General features: G+C 36.0%; 2 long non-coding RNA genes across 3 annotated transcripts in view; one reads left to right on the top strand and one right to left on the bottom strand.

Annotated features, from left to right (window-relative positions):
- The window catches only part of LOC125272871, a 32392-nt gene extending 26585 nt beyond the window's left edge, over positions 1-5807 (bottom strand). For both annotated transcript variants that reach the window (XR_007185940.1, XR_007185941.1), the window contains exons 1-2: positions 5686-5807; positions 4733-4908 (exon numbers count right to left, since the gene is read on the bottom strand). This is a non-coding gene — a long non-coding RNA (uncharacterized LOC125272871). The remainder of the gene's footprint in view (positions 1-4732; positions 4909-5685) is intronic.
- LOC125272870 overlaps positions 5355-27224 on the top strand; it is a 104155-nt gene continuing 82285 nt past the window's right edge. The window contains exons 1-2 of the long non-coding RNA XR_007185939.1: positions 5355-5448; positions 10836-10946. This is a non-coding gene — a long non-coding RNA (uncharacterized LOC125272870). The remainder of the gene's footprint in view (positions 5449-10835; positions 10947-27224) is intronic.

The raw sequence follows: 27224 nt of genomic DNA, 5'->3' as shown, positions 1-27224 counted from the left end.
TGTGTTGTCCCAGACACTGTGAAGTTTCCAGCTGTGAAGAAGCCATCTGTTCGCCTCTCCTTCATTTTAATTAGCAGTGGTTCTTTCCTTTATCAGTGCACGCCTGACTTTCTCTCTGGAGTCTCGGAACGCAGGATTATGACAAACAGGTCATGCGATCCATTGAGGCTTCCATACAAACACAGATTAATATTTCAACACCCCTAATTGTGTCGTCAATGGAAATGGAAAGGACACGCTCACCTTTTGTCCTAATTTGTATTAATGATGTTTATGCCGTTCAATGCATTTGTGGAGTGCAACAACTGCTTGATTTAAATGATCTGATGCGCCATATTGCAATGTACTTGTGATTATCTCCTTTTGAAGTATGCAAAGCAGAAAATACCATACGTAGAAAAGGACAATTCGAAAAGTTCACCATTTTGCTCAGACTGGTGGGTTGCAGCCTAAAAATTTGTCACAGGTTTGTTCCAATCGTGTAAAGTAATGAAAAACAATGGCAAAGATATGCTAAAAAACTGATGAAAATGCACACCTTCAATGAAGTATAAGTTTTTTCGGATAAAAGCGTCTGCCAAATGCTTAAATACCCTCAGAGGGTAGTTGAGAAACTGACATAACAAAAGACATTTAAAAAAGTTTTATTTGAGGTCTGTGCAGCTGCTTTTAATAATAAAATATGTGGGTCAAATTTAGGGGTGGGACAGAATATCGATATGGCGATATATGGTCATCCTTCTCTGTGCGATACGAGAATCGTATCGCTGCGCCAAATATCGATATTTTAATAAAAAAAAAAAAAAGCGCTATATATAGATTTCTTTGCTCAAAGCGTCCTACTTCAAGGCGGCGCTCGACACATGGATGAGGGAAACGTGAACTTAAGTTAACTAGCCTAAGAAAAAGAGGTTATTAACAGGATGGCGGACAGCAGTGTGAGTAAAATAGATGCCCCAGCCACGTTTAAGTTCAAAGTCTTGACGCACTTTTATACCATTGATGTGACAGTCGTAGACATCTTTGACGTTCTTCACCGAGCGCTTAGATATACACGGGAGCATTTGAAAGCATATATTAGGGATCCTCTGATAGCTCCCGTGTATATCTAAGCGCTTGAAGAACGTCAAAGGGTCTGTTTGCACCTGGTGACTTCATGCATTTTCTCTGATCGGATAGCTATCCGATCGTGAAAAGACCAGGTCTAAATGCCTAAATACGCATTTGAGACGGATTTAAATCCGATCGCTCAAACCACTTCAGGAGATGGTCTGGGACGCATTCCAGTCAAAACTGTCTATGCTCAGTCTAAATGCATCTGGTTGTTGAAACTACATATGTAAATTTTACTTCTCCCAAAAATACTAAAACTGAAACATGTGAGAGTCAGATATGACAATGCTACTGCATCACACATCGCCGCAGATCTCTTCAGCAAGCTGACGCGCAAACGGCCGCATATGAAAGTGAAAGTAAGTCGCAGACGCATAACACACAATTATCTTCATTAAAAGTAATGAGACCTTATACCAGTGCTGTTGCCGCTCTCTCCTATTGCAGTCTTTGATTTTGAAATTAACTGATGGTCAATAAAATGCACCTCATATTTCTTGCTTTCGGTGACGTGAACTCTATTAAATGTACATATAAGATAGGATTTATCCGTTAACCTGCACTTAACCTTTTCACGTGCATTTTGTTTTCATATTAAGACCAATATCGCGATGTATCATTATAGGATTGTCTAGCGATATATCGATTATCGCAGAATCGCTGACTCGCGATATTATCGTTATCGTGAGTCATTTATCATGATCGTATCGTGAGGTACCCTCCGATTCCCACCCCTAGTCAAATTGATCCGCAAACATCGTAATTGCTATAGAAATACTGTATGCACATTCCAAAACACATTTTGGCACTTTGCAGTCATGTTCATGACCCTAAATGATTTGAAAAAAATTCAAGAAAAACAGGTTAACCAAATAGGCAAAAATTATCTGCAACAAAATAATTAGGGTACAGCAAAAGAAGTACACTCATCAACTTTTAAAAGAGAAGAGAAAAAACATCCCATATCTCTTGTTGATATCAATAGCCAATATTGCATTGTAGTTCAGTCATGGACTAATGGTTGGAGAGTCAGACTGGTAACCCGAAGGCTGAGGGTTCAATTCTCAATACTGGCAGGAAATGACTGAGGTGCCCTTGAGCAAGGCACCTAACCCATAATCGCTCCCCGGTCACTGCAGCAGCAAAAAAAAAATGGATGCCCACTACTCCGGGTGTGTATGTCCATGGTTTGCAATGTGTGTGTATGTGTGTTTACTACTCACTACCTCTGATTAGTGTTGTCAAAGGTACAAAGTTGGCACTGAAATTTTAAAAATGTGACACTTTAAACGCTGTTGAGCGGATTCGTAAACACCTCTGATTGGCCAGTGTGTTCACAAGCTCATCAGATATTTCTGTGATTGGCTACAATGATCAACGCTTCAAAAACATGTTGTAAATAGACATCAATGTCACTCTTCACCGAGAGCTTTCAAATTCAAACACTTCCGTGTGCTTTCAAATGCTCCAATACGTTGATCATTATAGCCAATTACAGACATATATGTTGAGCATGTGAACGCAATGGCCAATCAGAGGTGTTTACAAATCCGATCAACAGCGCTCAAAGTGTCACATTTTTAAAAATGGCACTTTTGACAACACTACTCCTAATGTGTTTGCACTAATTGGATAGGACAAATAGGACAGCTTCAATTGATTCCCATAAATGTATGGTTGCATTTTTGCATTCATTTAGATATAAAGATATAAAGATTGGAAAACTAATGACGCTCTTTATGAAACTGGATGGCCAAAAAACCACTGTGATATTATCATAATTTTATATCTCCAACAAAATCATTGCAGATGTTTCATCTATTAAGGATTAAAAGGATTCTAACATAATTTGCGAGTAACTTGCTCGCACTGCTATGTTCGAACATCAGGCAGTCTGGTTTGGTCTCAGTGTGGTACATCATGCTGAGATTAAAAGGGCTCTTAGAGGCCCTTACAAAAAGATTGCCCATCAGTCTGGGAAGGGTTTTCCAAGTCATTTTGTAGTCAGTCCACTCTACTCCAGATTTTCAACCATTAGCAATTAAGCCAGACCGTCCCACCAAATTCAGCCAGAGAGCGAAAAAATAGCTGCGGGAAGGCTGCGCTCACAATAGCATACTAATCTTCAATCATCCTATTCATACAACAGCATGCAGAGCAGCTCAAATAAATGTCACTCACTTGATATCAAAAATGGTGACATCCATTACCAGAAAGGCATCGCAACTAACACAAAGTAATTTAATAAATGCATCCAATCAAGGCATGAGTTCATCAGTCACATCCTAATTAAATGATAGAATCCGTGCATGTTTTTATACTTTATCCCACAATGCAATGCACTCGACTTGACCAGTGCTAAGATATTTATACATTGCAATTTGATAAATGCAAAATAACTCCATCTATCTGAGATGACTGGACGCCACTCACTGAATTACACATGCAGCATTTTGCATACCATTTCATACTATTTTCAAAACATAACAGGCAGCATCCCATTCTATATAGGAGGCAGCGTTCCATTTCGAACATAACCAAGGTCTTAAAGAACCCCAGGATAATATAAAATGGATTTATAAGCAAGTCTTGCCTCAGTTAATGTCAAATTGCATGAATCAACCATCCAAAAAGAGACTTCATAACTTTGCCCAAGATGCAAGGTCAGACTCAAAGAATACAGATACACAACTGGAGTGTGTCAAACAACATCTAAGATCAGATCAAGACGCAATGTGCTCTGAATATATAAGGCAAAGAAATGAGTTTAACAACAATGGCATGTCATGTTTAACAAAAACAAAAGCTATAAGTGGACAATGCATTGAAACAAAGACCTCAAACGAGCTGATGAGGCTCAACAGGCCAAAGCTTAATGGTAATGGTCTAAGGCCTGGTTTCACAGACAGGATTTAGAGTAAACCAGGATTAGGTCTTAGTTCAGTTATGACATTTAAGTAGCTTTTATAAACATGCCTTAGAAAAAAAACATTACTGATGTGCATCTTGATACAAAACAATGGCAGTGGAATATTTCAGTGCAAGTTGCTTTCAGTTTAAACAACTCAAGCATTTTAGTCTGAGATTAGGCATTAAAATGCAATAAGAGAATTGAAAAATAAATTGTAATTAATTTAGTTCTAGCTAATGCTATCACTATTGCTCAGACCTAGGGTTTGGTATTTGAACAAAACACCTACTGTATGTATTAAACTTTGGTGTCAAATCCATTCTACACTGTCTGTGCCACTTCAGATCATACTTTTCTAAAAGATCAGACTTAGATTTTTGCCTGGTCAAATGATTTGACCTATACTGAAGGTGGGACCCAATCCATATCTAGAAACCAGAATATCACAGAGATGTGAGGGTGGACAGCAACCATAATGTGCTAAAAAGCAATTAAAACACTTTAGCAATTATCTTTGCCAGGGAAAATACAGTACAATCCACATTTTCTTCAGAAGAAAGAACATTTTGAAATCTACTTGTTTTTGTTATCTTTTAAACCAAACAGCAAGCACATGCAAATGTCTGCAATTTAGAATTTTAACTATTTTTACTGCTTCTGCATGTTCCTGTATATTAGCCTTTGATGTGTTTCACTTTCTGTGTGTACCTGATAATAAATAGTGAAATGCAGCCAGCGTCTCTCTCCCACGGATACTGTTTGAGTCCTGCTGATTTGGGCTCCTGAATGAACAGCACGGCCCACCAAGGTGCAGCTTATCAGTGCAACAGGATTTAGGTCTGGGAGTCTGTGGCCCCTCGCTGAACTTCCCATACTTCCAGCCTCTGTGTGAAGTCCCACAGACAGCATGACAAATACAGCCTGTCAGTCAAGAACCTTTCTACTAACTCTGAGATGCACCTAGCTAGTAGGCATAACAAATAAGAACAAATATGCCTATCATGAGGGTGCATCATCAAATGAGTACTCAGATTTTTTTTTGGTTGCAATAAATAATGCATCCCAGAGCACCCAACATGTGATGTGTCCAAGTTTGTTGTTATAAAGTTTACTTGTAGGATATACCAATGGGTAGCTTAAATCCGTTGCTTGTTGTGGCAGTATGTTATGTCGACCTTTCTCTTTCTCGACGTTTCAGCTTATTATTATATATATATATATATTACAATTTTTTTATGAATTTCAAACAATAAATGCCGTTTTGGCGCTCTTTAATATTTATCGCTCTTTTTTCTGAGTGACAGTTGGCTTTAGCCACTTGCCCGCCTCAGTTCAAACGGCAGCACCGAGCATGCGTCGACTGATGATCTCTTCATCTTTACTACAGATTAAAGCAGGAAACAAACACTAATGAACACCAGAAGGTATGTTAAAAGATGCAATACAACTTACTGAAATATATCACATCTCATGTAATCTCTCAAATCAGTGTTTCAGAAGCGGAAATAAGTCAAAAATACAGCTTGTGAACAACACCACCTGACGTTATATTTACCTCAGGAAAGCTATTTAATGTTAATAGCTTGCGGTTCACAGTGAGGCAGAGCGCAATTTTATGACGTGGTAGTATGTAAACTTTGCACACATCTATATGAGTATACCTTTTCTTCTCAAAAAGAGTACATTGGGTGGGTTTTGTAGTTCCAGTAGGCGGCGACAAGCTAGGGATGTGCCGAACGAGGCTTTTGAAGCAGAGAGGCTTTTACAACAAACTGCGTTGGTGCTTCGAAGCTTTTGAAATAGTGCTCTACTTCGCCATCTGGTGGTCAATAAAAATGACTACAACACTGGTTTCATTCAGTGTTGTTCGTTAGGATGTAAGGTTTATTTGTATATTTAATTACCATATAGAAAGATGACGGCGCGTGTGTGTGCAGCGAAATCTAATTGTATTTTGCATAATACAATGACAGTATAGAGTTTTTGTTCTTCATTTTTTACTCGCATCAAACTTTCACCTTATAAATATAATGTTTAATACGCCAATAAATTAGGTCTATGTGATTTTTTCATTGCACCCTTTTTTGTGTGTTCCTTACAAAACAACACAAACATGGACATTGTTAAAAAAACACAAATGGACAAATACAAATGCAATTTCATATTTTTATTCAAGAATAGGCCTGTTATTTGTTTAATTGTGCTGGAGCTCAAGCGGCTCCTTCATTACTAATCACATCCCCAGCTTTAGAAAATATTAGTTCGTTTGAGCCCGACGTGACGTGTCAGTGAGGTAACGAAGCTTAATTTCCAAAGGTCTCGGACAGCCTCATTTCAAGCAATCCCTACCACAAGCAACTGACAAGTTTATGAGAAGGCTATTGACTGAGCATTGACTGATTCATTCAAACGATTCGTTCAAAAATACTGATTCATTCAGGAATTAAAGGGTTAGTTCACCCAAAAATGAAAATAATGTCATACTCTCATGTCGTTCTACACCAAGACCTTCGTTCATCAACACAAATATTTAAAGATATATTATAAGATATAAGATATTTTTGATTAAATCCAATGGCTCAGTGAGGCCTCTTTAGACAGCAATGACATTGTAAATCTCAAGATCCATAAAGGTACTAAAAACATATTTAAAACAGTTCATGTGAGTTCAGTGGTTCTACCTTAAAGGGTTAGTTCACCCAAAAATGAAAATTCTGTCATTTATTACTTACCCTCATGCCGTTCCACACCCGTAAGTAAAGAAAATTACTGCTTCCCGGCTAACTCAGAAGTCCTGTGAGAAATTTAGTCCCATCCGAATATGTCTGAGATTTTCGTAATATTTTGGCGAGCCGATTCAGCGACCGACCGCTCCGCTTTCATCATGGATAAAGGTATTTTTGCCATCCGACGAACCAATAACATGAAATCAATACGGAGATCCCGATCACAGAAACTAATAGCAGAGTTGGGGTAAGAATCTAAACGTATTTTAGCTCTTCTCGATTGCTAACACATTAGAAGTGATTCAGTTGGCCCAGTTTCTCAAATCATTCCTTCAGTTATCAAAACAAAGACACATTTCTCAAAACGTTTAACAATGACAACATTAGGTAGCAAAACTGATGACACACCAGTAAAAATCTGAGAGAGCTGAATGAATAATTTACAGGGGTTTTAAACTTACACAGTACCAGTAGGCTACTTTAGATGAGGGAAATTTCACGTTGTACACCCTCAATGTTGTGATTGTCAACTTTCTTTGTAGCCATTTGTTGTACGTATTTTTTTTTTGCAGCGCTGAGAAATGATTGCCTAGGGATATAGTCTTGTGTCAGAAGACCAATACACTGCTATAGTACTGTACTGTAATGCAATTTAGCCAAATGTGCAGAGGATGCTGAATTTACTTTTACTGCAATTGACAGTATACTGCATTGTGGTGCATACCAAGTTCATACTTATTTTTCTCATGCTTTTCATCTACTGCAAGATCAATTTATAATAGTAAAATGAAAAAGAGGTATTTTTGTTACCATGTTATATGAATTGATCTCACTAGTGTTCACTGGGCAGTGCAGTAGTCTGTGTATTTGTTATGTTTTGTGTGTCATCTGATGCCAAAGTTTGATTTTGTCAGACAAGAATACGTTTTTGACTAGAACATTTTATTTTGACCTGGACGTTTGAGGTTTGTGCAAGTTGGTGCATAGTTTTGATATTGTGTTTAGTTGTGAGAAAATGTTGAATTGTTTCATGAATTGTGCATTAGCAATCAAGAAAAACAATAGAGACTGAAAAGTTTGAAGGACAAATTTATGTTGGCTTGTCATAAACCCAACAGTCTTGTTTAAAAAATTTAAAAACTTTGGTCAGTTAGTCCAGAATATAGATGTTCTGGGTGATTGCTATAGTGTTGCTAGGTGGTTGCTAGGAGATTCTGGGTGGTTGCTAGGCTCTTGTTATGCAGTTGCTGGGGTGTTGCTAGAGTATGTAGTTGATAGGGTGTTCTGGGTGAACACACACAGACATTCCCACCTCTGTTAATAACAGAAACTCAAAAATTGTTTTGTTGCTCTTTAACTTGCACTAAACATGTTATTTATGCCATCGAAGTAACCTGTGTAATATTAATAAAACTGCTCATCTCCTTTAGTGATACAAGTTCAGACTCATTTAGAAGTTTTTCATATAGTGTATTTACTTGGTGCCATGATGGATATTGAAATTTTATTTATTAATTTTAAACAGTATATAGATACATTCTGGTAATGCAGTGTTTGTGAACACAATTGTGTATGTACTGTAAGGCTATAAATCTCCAAAACCGATGCATGGGCGCTTTCTTAGGTGTTGCCACCCCTCATAGACCTCATGCCACCCTATAAATAATTTTCTAGATTCGCCCCTTTAGATAAATCGCAATATAAGGGGGCACCAAAAAAAAAAAAAAATCTTGCCTAGGGCGCCAAAGAGGCTAGGGCCGGCACTGGTAATAAATAACATTATTTAATTTTTGGGTGAACAAATTTTAAACAAATTACATGCTTAGTTCAGAACCACATACTGCTCTTGCTAATTCTGCAATAGAAAGATATGGTAAATAGGAAGAGTAGTATGTACGCTTGTGTGAGTCAATGATTCATTTAGGTCTGAAACAATTGACTAGTTATGTTCAGAATAGCTTACTACTCTACTCCTCTTACCATTTATGCAAAGACATTAGTTGCGTCCCAAATGACGCACTATACACTATGCACTTATACACTATGTACTTGTGCACTATGCACTCATCCATGTAGTGCGTGAATTGTATAAGGTTATTTTGTCATTTAACAACGGAGTCCGATCCTCCCTTCCCCTCCGCTACGTAATTAAAGTTGCGACAGTTGAGTGCACGAAGTGTCCAACATTCCACACTTCGTATTTTCCGTTAATTTAGTGCATCATCGGTATTTAAAGTGCACTTTTTCTTTTTGGAATTTTCAGTGTGAACGCTAGCCTGGGTGCCAGCCCGAACCCCGCCCACAACATTTTTTGGACGGGAAGTTCGGTCTGGACTCGATCCATTGTGGAGTAATTCAATCAAATTGCCAGGGCGGGCTTTAATCGATGATGGACAGGCTATCTGCGGTTACGTAACCACCCACGTCATCAAAGAGCGCTTGGGTTGAATTGGTTGACTGCAGCTGGAGAAGTAAGATGTTTAGATTCCGCTATCACGTCTGTAATAAAAGAAATCGACAGCGCATTAATTTTAAAAGACGAACAAAGAACCGCAATCAAGGCATTTGTCGATGGGAAAGATGTGTTTGCCGTCCTTCCAACGGGATTCGGCAAAAGTTTAAGTACAAGTTCAACATACGTCACTTACTGCGTTGCTCTGATTGGTTGTAGGTCTATCCAATTGAGTGCAGAGTTTTTTTTTTTTACTGGTTCGGTTAAGACACGCCCCATAATTCAAGTGCAATGGAGCAGTATCAGACTCACATTCTGCCTAGAATATGAGTATGACGAAGTCAGGCTATGTGAACGCACTACTGCATAGTCTGGGTAAACCCAGCCTGATCTGCCGGCGATTTGATTTCGCTCAGCAACTCAGTCTGGAAACCCATGCATTCATTTCTGCTGCGCTGTTACACTTTTGCGGGAACCAATCACAGACTGGCTTATCCACCTTGCTCGCTATTGGCGGGTATAACACGATGACGATAGAGAAGCGACGGCAAGCAGCTTTTACCCGTCTCTCCAAAATAACAATGCACAATCACAGTGACGCCGATTGTGTTAAGCATTTACCTTATCTGAGAGAAATGTAGCAGAGCGTTGATCCGACAGTCTCTTCATAGGAAGATTACAAACGGCGATTAATGACACACAATGATTCTCTGCTGTTATTTTGGTGGTTTGCTTCACGATGTGAGTACAGGACTCTTTTACTTCAATGCCCCTTGATGGTAGACAATATTTTTATTATTTGCCCTATATGTTTCATCTCCCTGCTTCTTGAATCTCGCACCGCCTGAGCTGACTGGAATTCTTTTTGGTTGTCATGACAATGACGTAGTGAACCAGAACAGTATCAGAGTCGCCTTTTAAACTCTCGACGATGCTGAATTACTTCTTTAGTTTAGCAATCAAATCGCTCAAGTGGGTGTAAATACCGATCACTTTCATGTTTTTTTGCACAACCTGCAAAAATCGCTCGATGCCATTGCTACTTCTGCAAACCGCGGATCAATGCTACAAACTAAACCTGCGTCTCAATCAGCTTCCTAGTTCCCTAGGTCGTGAATCAGTATATCATGAAAGTGAATGTGGCTGATTCCCTGATCAGTGCCCTGACTACTGAACTAGGGAGCTGATTGAGACACACGGTAAACCTGTCTGGAGTTTTCGCATCGCTCTGCAAAGTACGTCACCCGGATCGTTGATCTGATTGGTTGAAGGACTATCCAATTGCGTGACTAATGCTCGTTGATCACGCCTCTTGTGCAGTAGGAAATACATAGCAAACTCCCCAGACCAATGTTTAATTTTAAATTGAGCTTGGTCTGGTGATAGCCAGACTAATTACTGCACTATTTGTACTTAAAAACGTCATAGAATAGTGCAAAAGTACGCGAATTGGGACGCACCTTTAGGCTACAAAACATCCCACAATACAAGACACTTTGCACCTAAACGCACTACAGACAGTGATGCACAAAAGAAGGTTTGTTCTAGGTGTATTAATTATATGAAAAGAATAAACTAGTCCTGTACATAATTTAGCCTAAAGGGTGAAACTGTCTTTTTCTGTTGTCCACAGTAGGAGCTGCTCCAGACTACATGAACAAAGAATAGATGCTGCTGATACTGTGAATACTAAGGAAGTTTAAAAGGTGGTAAGTTTTCATAACATGTAGTCACAGGATATTAGGTGATCATGTTCCTTCAATCTTATTAACAACTCAAACTACGGTTTGAAAGGCTTAATGTTGCTCTTTACATACTTTTTCCACATACTATTTTTTTTTATCAAATAGAAGGAATTTCACCATCATTAATAATAATAATACTGAAATCATGACTTTTCAAATACAAATTTCAACCTTTTTTTGGTCATCTATCATTATTAGTATTCATGACATGAAACCTTGACAGGATCAGACAAAAAAAAAAAAAAAAAAAAACTAAAAAAACTAAATGCAGTCATTTTTTTTCTGCCTATCTCTGCACTTATAGACTGCCAAAGAAGTTGCTGGTGACAGATATAGTAACATGTGTTGCATACACAAAGATTTGCAATATAGTCTAGGATGAAATGTTCATAAAACTGAAACTGGGAATGTCTTTTCAGATGGTGTTCTGTTTGACAGCAGAGTATCCATTCAGTGTCATTTCAATAAGCTGAGTTGATACAGTGTCATAGTCAAAAATGAGGAATATGCATATTACATACATATACTTAATGGCTGTGGTGGAAGGGATATTGGAATGGAAAGGAATGGGAAAGAATTGGCTGATGTATAACCTGTGTCACCTCTCAAAAGGTGATGATAATTACATTTCCCTCCAAGCGTTTATCATTGAACGTTAGTGAGAAACAATTTAAGGAGATAAAATTGACTTTGAAAGAAAGATCAGACACTTTAGAAAGTAGATGCATTATATGTAAAATATCAGTCTGAGGTATTTAATTAGCACTTGTTCATGTCTGTCTAAATTCATTGCACTTGGTTTATTAAATTTTAGAAGCTTTCCACATTGAGTCTTATTGAGGTGGATAGATGTACAGTTATTTTAATAGGTTGGGGTTAGGATTTAGGGTTAAGGTACCTTTGTGTCAATCGTTCAGCTGATGAAAATTTTCCAGTTGACAAAAAACTGGGTTGTGAAAGCAAGATGTGACCTTAAGACTACAAGGTTTGTGTCGTACAACAAAATGCAATAATAGGTCAGAGCACTTTTTTTTTTTGGGTTCTTAATGTGAACAGACCTTTACAGGTGCATTGAATCTTCACTTCGTTCACCACAACAATCGTTTCCTTTATTTTTGTCCCTTTTAGACATTCTGTTTACAAAGTAAAGGCCCCAACATTCAAACGAAATCGAAGAAAGAACTAATGTGATGCAACTTCGAACAAAATCAGGTCAAAACGAAGTTTGTTTTGGGAGTTCGAAATGGTTAGTTAGTTAATAATGAGTTAATTATGATTGTGCCCTCTCAAGTAGTCATGACATCATGATGCATTAACAAGCCATTAGTTGATGTTAGTATATGGTTAGTTAATAATGAATTAAGTATGATGTGCCCCCTCAAGTAAAGTTATGACATTATGCATTAACAAACCATTAGTTGATGTTAATATATGGTTAGTTAATAATGAATTAAGTATGATGTGCCCCCTCAGGTAAAGTCACGACATAAGTATACATTAACAAACCATTAGTAGATGTTAGTATATGGTTACTTAATAATGAGTTAATTATGATTGTGCCCCCTCAAGTAAAGTCATGACACAATGCACTTACAAATCATTAACTAATATATGAATAAACACTAAGAGTGCCATCCTTATTCCTTTACACCCCGGTACAAAAAAACAAAAATAAAAAATATTTGTATTTTATTTTTATTTATATAATTAAACACACATGGACTTGAAAGCAAGCCATAAACATACCTGTAAAGACACACATAAGGCACATTTAGATGTAAAATCGTGCGCGTCCACAAGCTAATGCTAATCAAAGCATATACATTTAAATGACAAAAATACAAATACAGTTAATAACTGCACATAACGTCCTGAAAATCCCAATAAAACACACATGTAAATATGTCATTAACTATTAATTCGGTTTACCAAAGCAGTCAACATTTATTAGTTTAAAATGCCAGCAACACAACAAATGCGCCAAGAGAACACCTAGCGTGCGCCACTAATGAGTGTCCCACCAGAAACAAACCCTACATACTTTAGTTCCGGGAATAAACTATGACTATTTAGCTATAACTAAATATAAATGAACTATAAAATTCAGAAAATGGTTTAGATCAAATTAAATTTATTAGTGGTAGTTAGTCTATTTTCCACATTTGATTAGACAGATCTATGTAATTAATGGCTAAATAATCATGTGCCATTCCAATTATTTGCCACAAAGCTGCAGATGGCAGATTATGATATTACAGTGTAAGTTATGACAGTATTAAATCACGTTTAATTCAAATTCAGAGTACTTCTTGTTTACTCTTATGGAGCCTGATTTATTTAGTTTACCCCTAAATGTTAATTAGTGCATTAATTATCAAACATGTATTAACGTGTAGTTAAGGCTTCTGTTTTCATGCATGAATCCTTATGACTCCGGTCGAAGTTAAGGATCACTCTTCATTAGTTCATGATTAGTTAATATCTTAACTAATCATGAGTTCATGTTGAGGTAACTATTAATTTAGGTATTAGTCCATGATTATTCATGTACTGTTATTGTAAAGTGTTACTGAATATTCTGTCATTAATTACTCACCCTCATTTCGTTCCACACCCGTAAGACCTTTGTTCATTGAAATAGGTAATAGACAGAAATCGATAGACAGCAATATAATCACCACTTTCAAGGTCCAGAAAGGTACTAAAGACATCGTTAAAATAGTCTACATGACTGCAGTGGGTCAACTTTAATTTTATGAAGCGACGAGAAAATAATTTGTGCACAAAATCAAAACAAAAATAACAACTTTATTCAACAATTTCTTCTATTCTGTGTCATTCTCACATGTTGTTTACGTCCAGCACTTCCAGGTTCTACGTCAGAACGCCGACTCATTATTGGCCGGCTCCTGCGTCAGCATCGCTTGCATGGGTCGTGCTGCTAACATGCAGCTTTGGCCAATACTGAGACATAAACACGAAAGCCTTCACTGTGTTTACTGCATCATCTACGTAAGGATAGTGACAGGGAAGAGTAGAGATTGTTGAATAAAGTCATTATTTTTTCACACAAAAAGTATTCTTGTCTCTTCACAAAATGTCTTTAGTACCTTTCTGGACCTTGAAAGTGGTGATTATATTGCTGTCTATGGACGAGTCAGATACCTCTCAGATTCCATCAAAAATATCTTAATTTGTGTTCGGTAGATGAAAAAAGCTCTCATGGCTGTGGAACGACATGAGGGTGAGTAATTAATGACAGAATTTTCATTTTTGGGTGAACTAACCCTTTAAGCAGACAGACTACTAATACTCTAATGAGAGTTGACATATAGGTGCAATGTTACTTGTCAACAGAATGTCTAAAGGGGCCCATCAAAATAAAGTGTTACTTAACAATCAAGTGCCAATGACCGTCTGCCTCGCTCAAATGAAAGGCTTTGTTTTCATTTACGACCTTTTACACAAACATCACCAATGTGTCATGTGATGAAACCCATGAAAGGGCAAGGCTTGTTTAAATGGCATTTTGATGGCATTTGTGTGCCCCCTTTAACCTTTTGTTGCATTTCACTTTTCTACTTTGATTAAATTTCATATTGGCTTTATTCTCATGGTGACCTTTGCCCCTGAACTCAAACCACTGCTGATAATGACAATCATTGCTATTGTAAATATTGAGAATATGCTCAAACATTCACAATTTACCCATAACTGAAGAAGAAGAAGGAAAAAAAACATGTCTCTATATTTTCACATACAGTGATTAATTAGTACTCTGTTGCTTCGTTCTAGTCGGCTGCCATTGCAGTCTACATAGGAAGCATCACAGGCACTCTTACGTAAAAAGGACTCCTAGCAGATGAAGTTTATCTTTCAGTATTATCAGAGCGACAACTTAAAAGTCTCAGCCTCAGACACATCTAAACGTGTTATCATTAAGGTGTTGTTTAAACTATTGCTGTTAAAAACACACTGAACACAAATGACAGTTTTATGTTATTGGTTCACTGGGTGTTTAAGAGTTGTTTAGAAGTTAGCAGTGCTGCTGACAAAAACAAATGACTGATAATTTGCCACAGTTTGCATGATTCATGGCATTGTGTTTTAGCAATCATCAAGAAACTCTTCTGTCTTAAATAGATGTTTATTACATCTAGATGAAGGGAAAGCTAATTTCATTTTCTACCAATTTCTTTGGCGTTGTCTTCAGAACAGAATGCTGCAACATAATAAGCTTCCACTTTGCTGCAGAATAAAATACAATATGTGGCAACTGTCTGCCTTGTAAGACTTTTTAAATCTCTGAATATGTTTATTAGTGAAAAAAAAAAGCCATGCAAATGAGTGATGAGGATTAGTGATTAAACTGATTTGAAAATCTGCACATTAATAATTTGATTTCCCTTGTTTGTCAGATTTGTTCATATTTTTTTAAATATGTTATGAGACTACACTCATAGGTGTCAAGGTACAAGGTATAATTATTGCCTGCAAATCTGAACTGACAATGAATATTTAAAAAAAAAAAAAAAAAAAAAAATAAAATAAAATTCAAATAGCTTCAATTGTAGCTAACCACTTTTCTTCACTAACACTGATAGGCTGGATTTTTGTCCTTAACAAGAGTAAGAGGAGGTTATATCTTTATCCATCACAGAAGACACAAGTTTAATTAACTCTAACTGCATGTTTATGACTTCAGAGTTAATCAGTCTTTATCCCTGTGTCCAGCAGAGAATTCAAACATAAGAGGAGCCCATCTGCCTTTGAATTTAGCAACTAATTACATACAGACGAAACTAAAAAGTGGTTAACTTTTAGAAGAGAATCCTCAGAGAATAGTGCAATCCATTTTACATTTTTGATTTGAGTATTTGATGTAGGCCATGGGGACTTAAGAACTGTCTGAATTTGTAAGAAACACTAGTTAGGGGAAATTTAGTTAAAATAAGAACTGAGAACCTGATATAGTGTGAAACACTAATTACTGCTACTAATGTTAGAGACATGAACAAATCCCTAACATAAAGTATTAAACTTCAGACTCTGAAGTTTAATAAATAAAAATCATTTATACTTCCATTAAAGGATGCCATAGAAACTAAAATAATATGTGAACCATGCTGAGTCGCAACAAGCAAATTATCGAAAATTTGTTGGAATCCGACAAAAAATGACTGAGCTACACTTGTTTGAAGTCGATAGAGTCAGTAAAGTCAAACATTCAATTAAGACATAACAGATAATGTTGGCGTGAATACTGTATTTCTATGTATATATTACTGTAATTCTGTGTATATCTGGATCGCAGCGTCTTTGTGCGTGTGTTTCGGATCTGTCAGTCATCGTGAGTAAGATCATTTTGTTTACATCAGCATGAGTCTGAAAATCACATTTCATTGGTTTAGACTCATGCCATCGAGAATTCGCTATGAATATTCACAATGTTGGAATGCTACAACAATACCAAACTTGTGCTGAGAGGAAGCACCTGTCGTCCAGAAGTGAGCAGAGAAAAACTGCATTTTTCATGGACAAAGGAAAGGTACTCCTCTCAGAAAATGTACAAATAAAGACAATTTTAGATGTTTAATTGCTATTTGGAGCACTGGGATCTCTAGACAAGGGCTTAATGAACTCACTTTTGTTTTTTGCGTAGCTTGAAATTAGCCTGCGTGCATTCCAGGGTCACAGAAAGTTGACTTTAGACTTGAGCTAATCAATCACTAACTACTTAGCCACACCCTAGCAACTATACCTATAACATCTGCAAATGCAACTGCATAGCAACACCCTAGCTACCACCACAACAAAAATATCCTAAGATTGCCTAGCAACATCATGAAAAAATGTGGTATGGAAACAATTTTTACTGTGAAATTGCTAGTAAATTTCACAATTAATTACAACGAATTGGCTAGTAACAAACTGAATTAAACAAGTAATTTTGAAATAGTATTTTTTTGTAAAATGTTCTGAAAACTTCAAAAATTCAAACATTTTTTTTTCAATACATGCTACAAACCACCCAGAATTCCCAGCAACCTCATTGCAACCATAATAACGTTTTACTTTAGGAAGCACTATTCACATTTAAAGTGTTTGAGTAGCATACTGAAAACCTAGACAAATAAACAGTTAAGTTGAATAATAAAGACAAGTGGCATATGCTCAGTCATTTATAGAAGCCTAGCCTATAACTGCAGTTTCAAAAGCAAAATATACCATACTTGACCAATAAAGCAACTTTGCGAATTGAATTAAATCTTTGGATCAAAGATTTCAAATGATCTTCATCTCAACCTATTGTATTTATTATCCAGTTAACTGCAGATCATACCTGTTCATCAGAAGCAGTCATGAGTGTGGCATGTGGGCCATGATGAACATTAAAACATAATCAACGTGTGGGCTCCCTCGCGATTTACGCCTAATTCTGGCTTATTAAAAATTACCAAAGCTCTTAAGCTGTAAACATGCAACTCGCTACCTATGATAAGACTTTGTTTATTGGTCTGTCTTGTGGGAAGAGATAAATATGTGCTAAGGAAGCTAACAACTGCCTCCACTGCATTAAGGAGCATGGCTACTATAGCGGTTCCATATTTCTGAATTTTGCTTTGAGGTTAAAAGTTCAGCTCGTCATTTCTTATGTTGTGAACAGTAAACAATAAACTAAATCACACATTTTATGAAAGTGTAGACGGAATGTAGTTGCACACTTTTATATAGATGATCACAGAAAAGTTTCTGACATTATGTTGGCAATATTTGTGATCAAACCACCCACTGGTGACATTCTTCATTTACCATTTCAGCCCTGCCGTAGATGATGTTTTACTCCCTTCCTGCATCTACCTCTAGCCTGAAGGGCTGCTGTGCTTTGGGAAATCCAGAGCAGGTCAAGAGTTCATATGTGGGCTAGAGTAAAGATCTGATGAAGTAAACAAACATTCTCACATCATCCGCACTGAAAGAAAGTGTAAATATACAGCACACCCATTCTGGAAATACCCCACAGAATGAGGTAAATAATATTATAGAGCTTGTTTCTTTGTTCGCAGTTTGAAAATTTAGGAGTGCATAAAGAACTTTAGGGAATTTATTCATTTTTTTCCTGAATACCAGGAGACATTTATAAGCAAAACGATTTAATTTATTTTATTATCAAAACTACACTGCTTCACACTGTATTTATTTAACAGTTATGGAATTATGTATATTCTAAACATTAGGCTAAATGCCAGATACAGTTTATTAACTAACAATATACCAATAACAACCAGAAAAAATATGTTCTGCATAATACAGGGCTTTTAATTGTAAACTAGCACAAAATACACTGGGACTTTTATTTTGAAATTCATTTACTACATAAGAACATAAGAGGGAGCTAAAATATGCACTCATACAAACATCTAAAAACATGTTACAATACAAACACCATGAAGTAAACATTGCCACAGAGTTGGGGAAAGTTACTTTTAAGAAGTAATGCATTACAATATTAAGTTACTCCATAAAAAAGTAACTAATTGCATTACTTTTTTTAATGTGGTACATTACTTTTGCGTTACTTTTTTTCCACCTGGGCTGGGATTGTTTGTTTTTTTAATACCAATAAAAAAGGTATATTTTTGGGAAATGTTAAGGCCCTTTCACACCAAAAGTGAAATGAATAAGCCTCAGGCTGAAGGAAATGCATATTTACGCCCGTACAGTAGAGGGCGCAGCTCAAACAGAACTTTCAGCTGTGCTGCCATTCTGAATTAAAGAAAAATAGGATACAGGATAAGGAAGACATTCAAAAACTCTAAATCTAAATTGCTAAATCTAATCTAAAGTATTTTTTTTTCTAATTATTATGGTTGAATTAGGTCATTAAAAGTAAAAGACATTGGTTAATAAAGTGAGATTAAATACATGAAGTATAATTGTGTAATTTAATATAGTTAATTATTACTGTTTTGCAATTCTGAAATTGCATTTCCCTGTTTTTATTCATTTTGAGGAATACTGAATGTTTTCGTGCAAGTGAGATGAGTAAACGCATGTTCACATTTAGTATAGATCTACAATAACCATCAAGTTCACACAGCGCACACAACACCTCTGCACTTTATTTCTCCAAATGGGGACAGGAGAGCTGTCAGTCAATAAATGTGAAAAAGTACTTGCATTACTTATTTGAAAAAGTAACTTAGATATTTTGTTGTAAATTGAAAAAGTAATGCATTACTATACTAGTTACTTGAAAAAGTAATCTGATTACGTAACTTAAGTTACTTGTGATGCGAGCCTCAAAATTCAGCCTCAAATTTAAGACCTCTTAAAATTATAATTAAAACTCATCTTAGATCTGAGGGGTTTTAAGGCAAGACAACCCAGGTGAATATAGTGTAAAAAGCAAACAAACAAAAACAACAACAACAACAACAACGAAATGAAACAATGAAAAGTCAGGTAACCCAAATATCTCAAAATTTACCAATACTATAAAAAACAATGTTTTAGCCTGTAGCGTCTTGAGTTGAACTTGCGAGTCCTGGAAGAGTTTGTCTTTAAGTTGGCATCCTCTTATAGCTCAACCACTTTGTATTCTAGGCCTAGATTCACTGTCCCACAGAACCCTGATGGGCAGGCACAGCTCCTCTGGCATTTTAAAGTGCTAATGCCTGTAACACGGCCCAGCGCAGCTCAGCGGACGACCCAGTGGAGAAAATGAGGGTGCTGAGACAATAATTAACTCAAGATACGTGTAAAAGAAAACAAGACTCCCTATGAAATACACAGTTACTGCCGCCCTGCTGTGGAATCATATGGCACTGAAAACATTAACACAGACACAAATGTCACAGATTTATTCTGCTCTTGGATAACTAGTAAAACAGTGCTTTAAAGCATTAATTCACCCAAAAATAAATTTTCTGTCATATTTACTTACCCTTATTTGTTTCATGCAACATAAAAGTACAGTAGATATTGCAGAATGAATCATACAACAACAATAACCTAACAGTCGACTAATACTCAAATGAGAGTTAGTTGACATGTAGTTGAAAAAAATCACAATTTTCTCCGTGTGCGTGTTGCTTATGCATGTTGTGTGAAACAGGCCCTGAGAGTTGTTTCAGATCAGACAACGCTCACGTGTGATTCATGAAACTTTCGTATGCGGCCAGTTCTGTCGCACGAATGAACGGGTGTTGATAAATGTGGCGGCTGAAAACTGTCATCATTTAAATATCACGCCCCAAATTTTAGAAGCCTCGCCCTATAGTTTATGACACAGAGAAACGTCACCCGGCCATGAAGAGGATGTAATCGCATGAAAAATAAATGTATCTTACTCCAAAAACACCCTTCAACCTCATAATTTCAAACAATAAAATTAATTTAAATAATAATACGGCTAAATAAAACTAAATACGGTAACACTTTAGAATACTGTATCGTACTTACTGCATAACTAATAAGGAATTACTGCAGAATTAATCGGTAGTTCTTCATTAACACTCAAGTAACTACTATTAACTACTAAGGAATATGTGTTAACTAATCAGTATGTCATAGCATTTTTTAATTGTGTTAAGTAACTATTAGTTAATCAGTAACTAATCAATTCAGTCATCCCTCCTGAAGAACTACGATTAAGTAACTACTAATTCAGCTTCAGGAGGAATAACTATTAAGTAACTATTAATAACTATTAAGTAACTATTAATGAACTGTGAAACTCAGTATCAGGTTATGGCCCTTTCTTCTTTACTACTAATGTTAGTTGATTTACTTAGATTTATGCCTACTGTACTGATATATATATATATATATATATATATATATGCTCTGAAAATATTGTTAAACATTCGTTCATTTGCGCCACTGTATGTTTCTGTCGGTGGGTGCACGTAATGTTGCACGTCTTGCATCACATGCAGGTCAAAGTTTGAGCGCACACATGTAATATCTGTGAGTTTTGTAATATCTCCCGTTTTGCAAGAGAAAAGGGACTGGGATTCCAACTGTCAGCGGAGAGGTACATCGCTCTCGCATTATAACAATGCGCTGGCGACACTTAAACTAAACACTGTAGATACCGCATTAATGAACTGTAGAATTAGAAGAAAGTTGTTTATTCATTTATGTTTTTTAAACGAATGGTGAATTCTTCGTGTTTTTCCTCGTGCTCGAACATTTCCGTGGATGGCGCTTGAGAGTGTTCATTTTTTTATTCAAGTGTTGTCTGCAACCAGAAAATCAGGATGGATCCGTGACCTGCCAATACCTCAGGTATGTTTATGGCCTTATATATATTTTGTGTCTGTTTTTACTCAAGATATTTCACATTACTATTATAAAGTGATGCCAAATGAGTTCTGTATTTAAGGCAATGATCATTACCACATCATGCTCAAAGAATTACTTCAAACCCACTGATAATTAATAGAGAATTACCACATCATTCTCAAGGAATTACTAAGAACCTGGAACAGTATTCTAAAGTGAAAACAATGGGAACCCATAATTAATAAATAATTACCACATCATTCTCAAGGAACTACTAAGAACCTGGAACAGTATTCTAAAGTGAAAACAATGGGAACCAATTGATAATTAATGAAGAATTACCACATCATTCTCAAGGAATTACTAAGAACCTGGAACAGTATTCTAAAGTGAAAACAATGGGAACCCATTGATAATTAATGAAGAATTACCACATCATTCTCAAGGAATTACTAAGAACCTGGAACAGTATTCTAAAGTGAAAATATCCTTGTGCATAAGTAATAAAGCCTAAAGTAGTACTAACATAAAAAATGTAATTTTACTTTAAAAGATGACACATTTTAAGAACATTTACATTTATTGCAGTGTTAATAACATTTTCAAAAAAAAAAAAAATCTATTTCCATACAACAAAACAATGAAAAAAGTGAACACTAAAACAAGAAAACAATACCAAAATTTTACATCAGATTACTAGGAACTTACCAAATATAACAACAGAAGACAGCAAATATGTGTATGCCTAAACTTCAGCTTTCAGCCAATGGTTCTCTAATACATCTAATTCATGTTATTTTATTCTGGCAAAGGTCAATAAGCATGACATTCTTCTTTTTTTCCTCGATGATGCTTCGAAGTGGCTCGACACATTAATGTCCTAAGACACGAAACGATCGGTTTTTGTGAGAAACCGAACGGTATTTATACCATTTTTTAACTCTAATACACCACTATGTCCAACTGCCTTCATCCTCCATGTTAATAAGGTCAAATCGCATTCTGATGGTGGAAGTGATCACTAGCACACGTTGAAGTCAACGCGCGCGACATCGCTTCCGTCATCAAAATGCAATTTGACCTTATTAACATGGAGGATGAAGGAAGTTGGACATAGTGGTGTATTAGAGTTAAAAAAATATATAAATACCATTCGGTTTCTCACAAAAACTGATCGTTTCGTGTCTTAGGACATCAATGTGTCGTACCACAAGTGTGGGGTGGATCGAAAAACGGTTGCGGATACGGCAGCGATAGCAGAGCTGGAGTATTGTGATGCTGAAGCCTACAAGACATTGCGTGAAAAGTTCCACAGAGGCCAGAAACTGTCAGAGTTTGCCAAACAGTGCAAAGAAATGTGCACAAGGGAGCCACTTCGAAGCATCATCGAGGAAAAAAAGAAGAATGGCATGCTTATTGACCTTTGCCAGAATAAAATAACATGAATTAGATGTATTAGAGAACCATTGGCTGAAAGCTGAAGTTTAGGCATACACATATTTGCTGTCTTCTGTTGTTATATTTGGTAAGTTCCTAGTAATCTGATGTAAAACTTTGATATTGTTTTCTTGTTTTAGTGTTCACTTTTTTCATTGTTTTGTTGTATGAAAATATAATTATTTTTTTTTTTTGAAAATGTTATTAACACTGCAATAAATGTAAATGTTCTTAAAATGTGTCATCTTTTAAAGTAAAATTACATTTTTTATGTTAGTACTACTTTAGGCTTTATTACTTATGCACAAGGATATTTTCACTTTAGAATACTGTTCCAGGTTCTTAGTAATTCCTTGAGAATGTTGTGGTAATTATTTATTAATTATCAATGGGTTCCCATTGTTTTCACTTTAGAATACTGTTCCAGGTTCTTAGTAATTCCTTGAGAATGATGTGGTAATTCTTCATTAATTATCAATTGGTTCCCATTGTTTTCACTTTAGAATACTGTTCCAGGTTCTTAGTAGTTCCTTGAGAATGATGTGGTAATTCTTCATTAATTATCAATGGGTTCCCATTGTTTTCACTTTAGAATACTGTTCCATGTTCTTAGTAATTCCTTGAGAATGATGTGGTAATTCTCTATTAATTATCAGTGGGTTTGAAGTAATTCTTTGAGCATGATGTGGTAATGATCATTGCCTTAAATACAGAACTCATTTGGCATCACTTTATAATAGTAATGTGAAATATCTTGAGTAAAAACAGACACAAAATATATATAAGGCCATAAACATACCTGAGGTATTGGCAGGTCACGGACCCATCCTGATTTTCTGGTTGCAGACAACACTTGAATAAAAAAATGAACACTCTCAAGCGCCATCCACGGAAATGGTCGAGCACGAGGAAAAACACGAAGAATTCACCATTCGTTTAAAAAACATAAATGAATAAACAACTTTCTTCTAATTCTACAGTTCATTAATGTGGTATCTACAGTGTTTAGTTTAAGTGTCGCCAGCGCATTGTTATAATGCGAGAGCGATGTACCTCTCCGCTGACAGTTGGAATCCCAGTCCCTTTTCTCTTGCAAAACGGGAGATATTACAAAACTCACAGATATTACATGTGTGCGCTCAAACTTTGACCTGCATGTGATGCAAGACGTGCAACATTATAGCACCCACCGACAGAAACATACAGTGGCGCAAATGAACGAATGTTTAACAATATTTGCAGAGCATATATATATATATATATATATATATATATATATATATATATATATATATATATATATATATATATATATATATATATATATCAGTACAGTAGGCATAAATCTAAGTAAATCAACTAACATTAGTAGTAAAGAAGAAAGGGCCATAACCTGATACTGAGTTTCACAGTTCATTAATAGTTACTTAATAGTTATTCCTCCTGAAGCTGAATTAGTAGTTACTAAATCGTAGTTCTTCAGGAGGCATGACTGAATTGATTAGTTACTGATTAACTAATAGTTACTTAACACAATTAAAAAACGCTATGACATACTGATTAGTTAACACATATTCCTTAGTAGTTAATAGTAGTTACTTGAGTGTTAATGAAGAACTACCGATTAATTCTGCAGTAATTCCTTATTAGTTATGCAGTAAGTACGATACAGTATTCTAAAGTGTTACCCTAAATACTTACAAACATTATTAATATATATATATATATATATAAAATGGTTATTTAGTACCTCACTCCACAGAAAATCCTTAAAATTTATTTTATTCATAACAGAACAAGAATGAAAAATAAGTAGGCTATCTATATATTGAAACACAAATTAGGCTATAGTGGCATTGATTATAAAGCAGAAATGAATTGGGCTCTCATAGCCTACCTCTCTCATTCGGAAAGAATCCAAACGTTTCCATATTCACTATGTAACATTTATTGGTTGCTGAACTACTGTTCATTATGTAAACTAAGGCTTTTTATTTCACTCTTGTTTCAATATCCACATAAAAACGTGACTCAAAAACGTGCGTACACGAGCTGAGACCTGATGTGAGATTTGATCGTAGTCACCGCTCATGCTCAAATTGATAAATGCCAAATTTTGCATGGAAATGAGCGTACGCACAGTTTTCTGGCATACGATCATTTGATAAATGAGGGCCATTGTGTGGACAGGACGAGTTGTTTTTATAACATGTTCAACATTTTTTTTTTTTCAACAGTTCATGAATTCTCAACAAACTTTCTCTAGAATCTAGTGGTAATGAGAAGTTGTTTTGATATGATTCATGGCTCGATCAAGTTGTTTGAATATTATATGTCATTTTTTACTCAAACTCTTCATGTTCACACTCTCGATGAGGTCACACTGAACATTACTCATTAGACATATTAAGGGAATCATTTTTCTGAATTTGTGAGTATCTATGAATCTAATTTGAACAAACAGACGTGTTGATGGTTGAGGGTGGGTATTAATATTCATCACAGATCTTAGCCATACTGGGAAAAACAGACTGTCAAATCATGAAATATTTAGCAGATTTCAGCTTTGAGTAAGCAGACCTGGACTTGGGTCTAACCCTGAGGCCGCGATATGTCTAAATTGCTTGTCTTGACATAGCGCATTACCGCTTCCATCTGAATTCAGAGGTCGACAGCATTTGAAGGTATTGCTGATTTAAATTCAAAAGGGATTTACAGTCGAGTCCAAGAGACCACATTGAAAATCAGGGATTCCGAATCCTATTTAAACCTGCAAATAAGATTTAAATTAGATTAAAAAATAAATAAATAAATAAGCAGGCAAGCAAATAAATCAATCAATATTGGATGATTAGTGGATTAGGTACTAACTAACTAAATAAATAATGGATGATTTTGTATATCAGTAAATCCAGTGGTGCACAGTATTATCTAACCTCTATTTGTGGACACAATACTCGGACAACATGGATTATCTGTGCAAAATACCGCTATTTCATGCATTTGTGTTCAGAAAGAGCAAGCACAGCAATGGATTGTCTGGATGCGTCCATCTTAGTTTTTTGACCTTTGTACAATCCAAGCTCCAACATCCCTCTTATAAAGTAAATGGAACACAGCATTATTTTTGCAAAGTTTACTATGCATTCCAGCTGTTGCATCCTCTGTGAAAAAGCAGTGCTGCCTTTGAATCTAGTCAGAAGGTGTCATCTTGAAAGACAGCGTAATATTGCTGTCTACCTTTTGGTTGTGAAAGTATTTTGATTTGTAAGACAAATTACCTCAGGGTAGATTTGTAAGACATCCTATAGAATTAATATTAATATCATTCTAACAAAAAAAAAAAAAAAAAAAAAGAAGGTTGTTTTGACTTCAGACTCCCACCAAACACTCAAATGATTAAACCCAGACGTGGCTGATTAGAAATCAAACTGGATTCAAGCAAACGCAGTCTTTTGACCCCACTTTTTAGGCAGTACATCTTTGGCATTAATTTTCCTTGGTGCAAAACTCAACAACTCTGTTTACAGCTAAGTCAGCCCTAATCAACATAATTATCAGCCAGAACTCCCTCAAACTGCATTAGCTGATATGAGATGTCTTCAAAAATATCAACCAGTCCGCGAGAAAAGTGGCTTACAAACATGCCGATCTTTCCAGGTTCTGTTGCGCGCGTTAGAAAGCAGTGCTGCCGGAAGCGGGTATGTTAAAGACGGCTGGCAGACGGCCTAGTTTCACAGCCGCCCGCTCCCACTCCGACCCTGACAGTCAAGCCTCAGCGAGTTACATGACATTAGGGCACCACAAGGAGAAAAACAAGCTGCCTACAGAATGTTGCCACCACTTTTGAGGACGCACACAAGGGGAATTCTGGGAAGGGAAGAAATGTTTGACACGGAGCTCTCTTGGGAGAATAATGTGAGTTGTTGTAATGCTGCTGGAATACTGTATTAATTTCGGGAGAACAGTTTAAAGAATACAAAACAAGAATCACAGTAACTTTGTCTTACAGACACTCTATTCTTCCAGAAAATGATCGGCGTGGGAGTGTTTTCTGATTTGCATAATATTCAGATTAAATGGCTTGCTAAAAATAAGACAGAAGATGTCTGACTTTTTTAAGAAACTGTAAGTTTATTTATTGATTTAATTCCCATAATGAGGCACAAACTGAATGACCCAGAAAATGTTATATTTAAAATATACTGCAATGCATACAAAAAACATCAACATTAAACCAATGATGCCATTTTTTGCTGCTGTGCTTTAAAGCCTAACATAAATAAGGAAGAAAATAACATTACTGGACTGTATATAAAAAATATTTTTATTCTTTCAAGCTAAGAAAATCTTCCTGCACTCTAAAAAACAAATGACCAAAAGATTATTGGAGTGTTTTACAAGGAAATAATATTTCAGTCTTTCGACTTCAAAATTTGTTACTTGCAATTTATTAGCAATTCCATTTTTTTTTAGTGTACAACTAATTTAAAAAAAATCAGTTAACACTAAAAATTTCTGTTTTACCTACACACAATAGTAAGCGGATG

This window comes from Megalobrama amblycephala, linkage group LG7, assembly GCF_018812025.1.
Source record: "Megalobrama amblycephala isolate DHTTF-2021 linkage group LG7, ASM1881202v1, whole genome shotgun sequence".
Lineage (NCBI taxonomy): Eukaryota > Metazoa > Chordata > Actinopteri > Cypriniformes > Xenocyprididae > Megalobrama > Megalobrama amblycephala.
The sequence above is the reverse complement of the archived record's forward strand: the minus strand, read 5'-3'. Positions and strand labels throughout refer to the sequence as shown.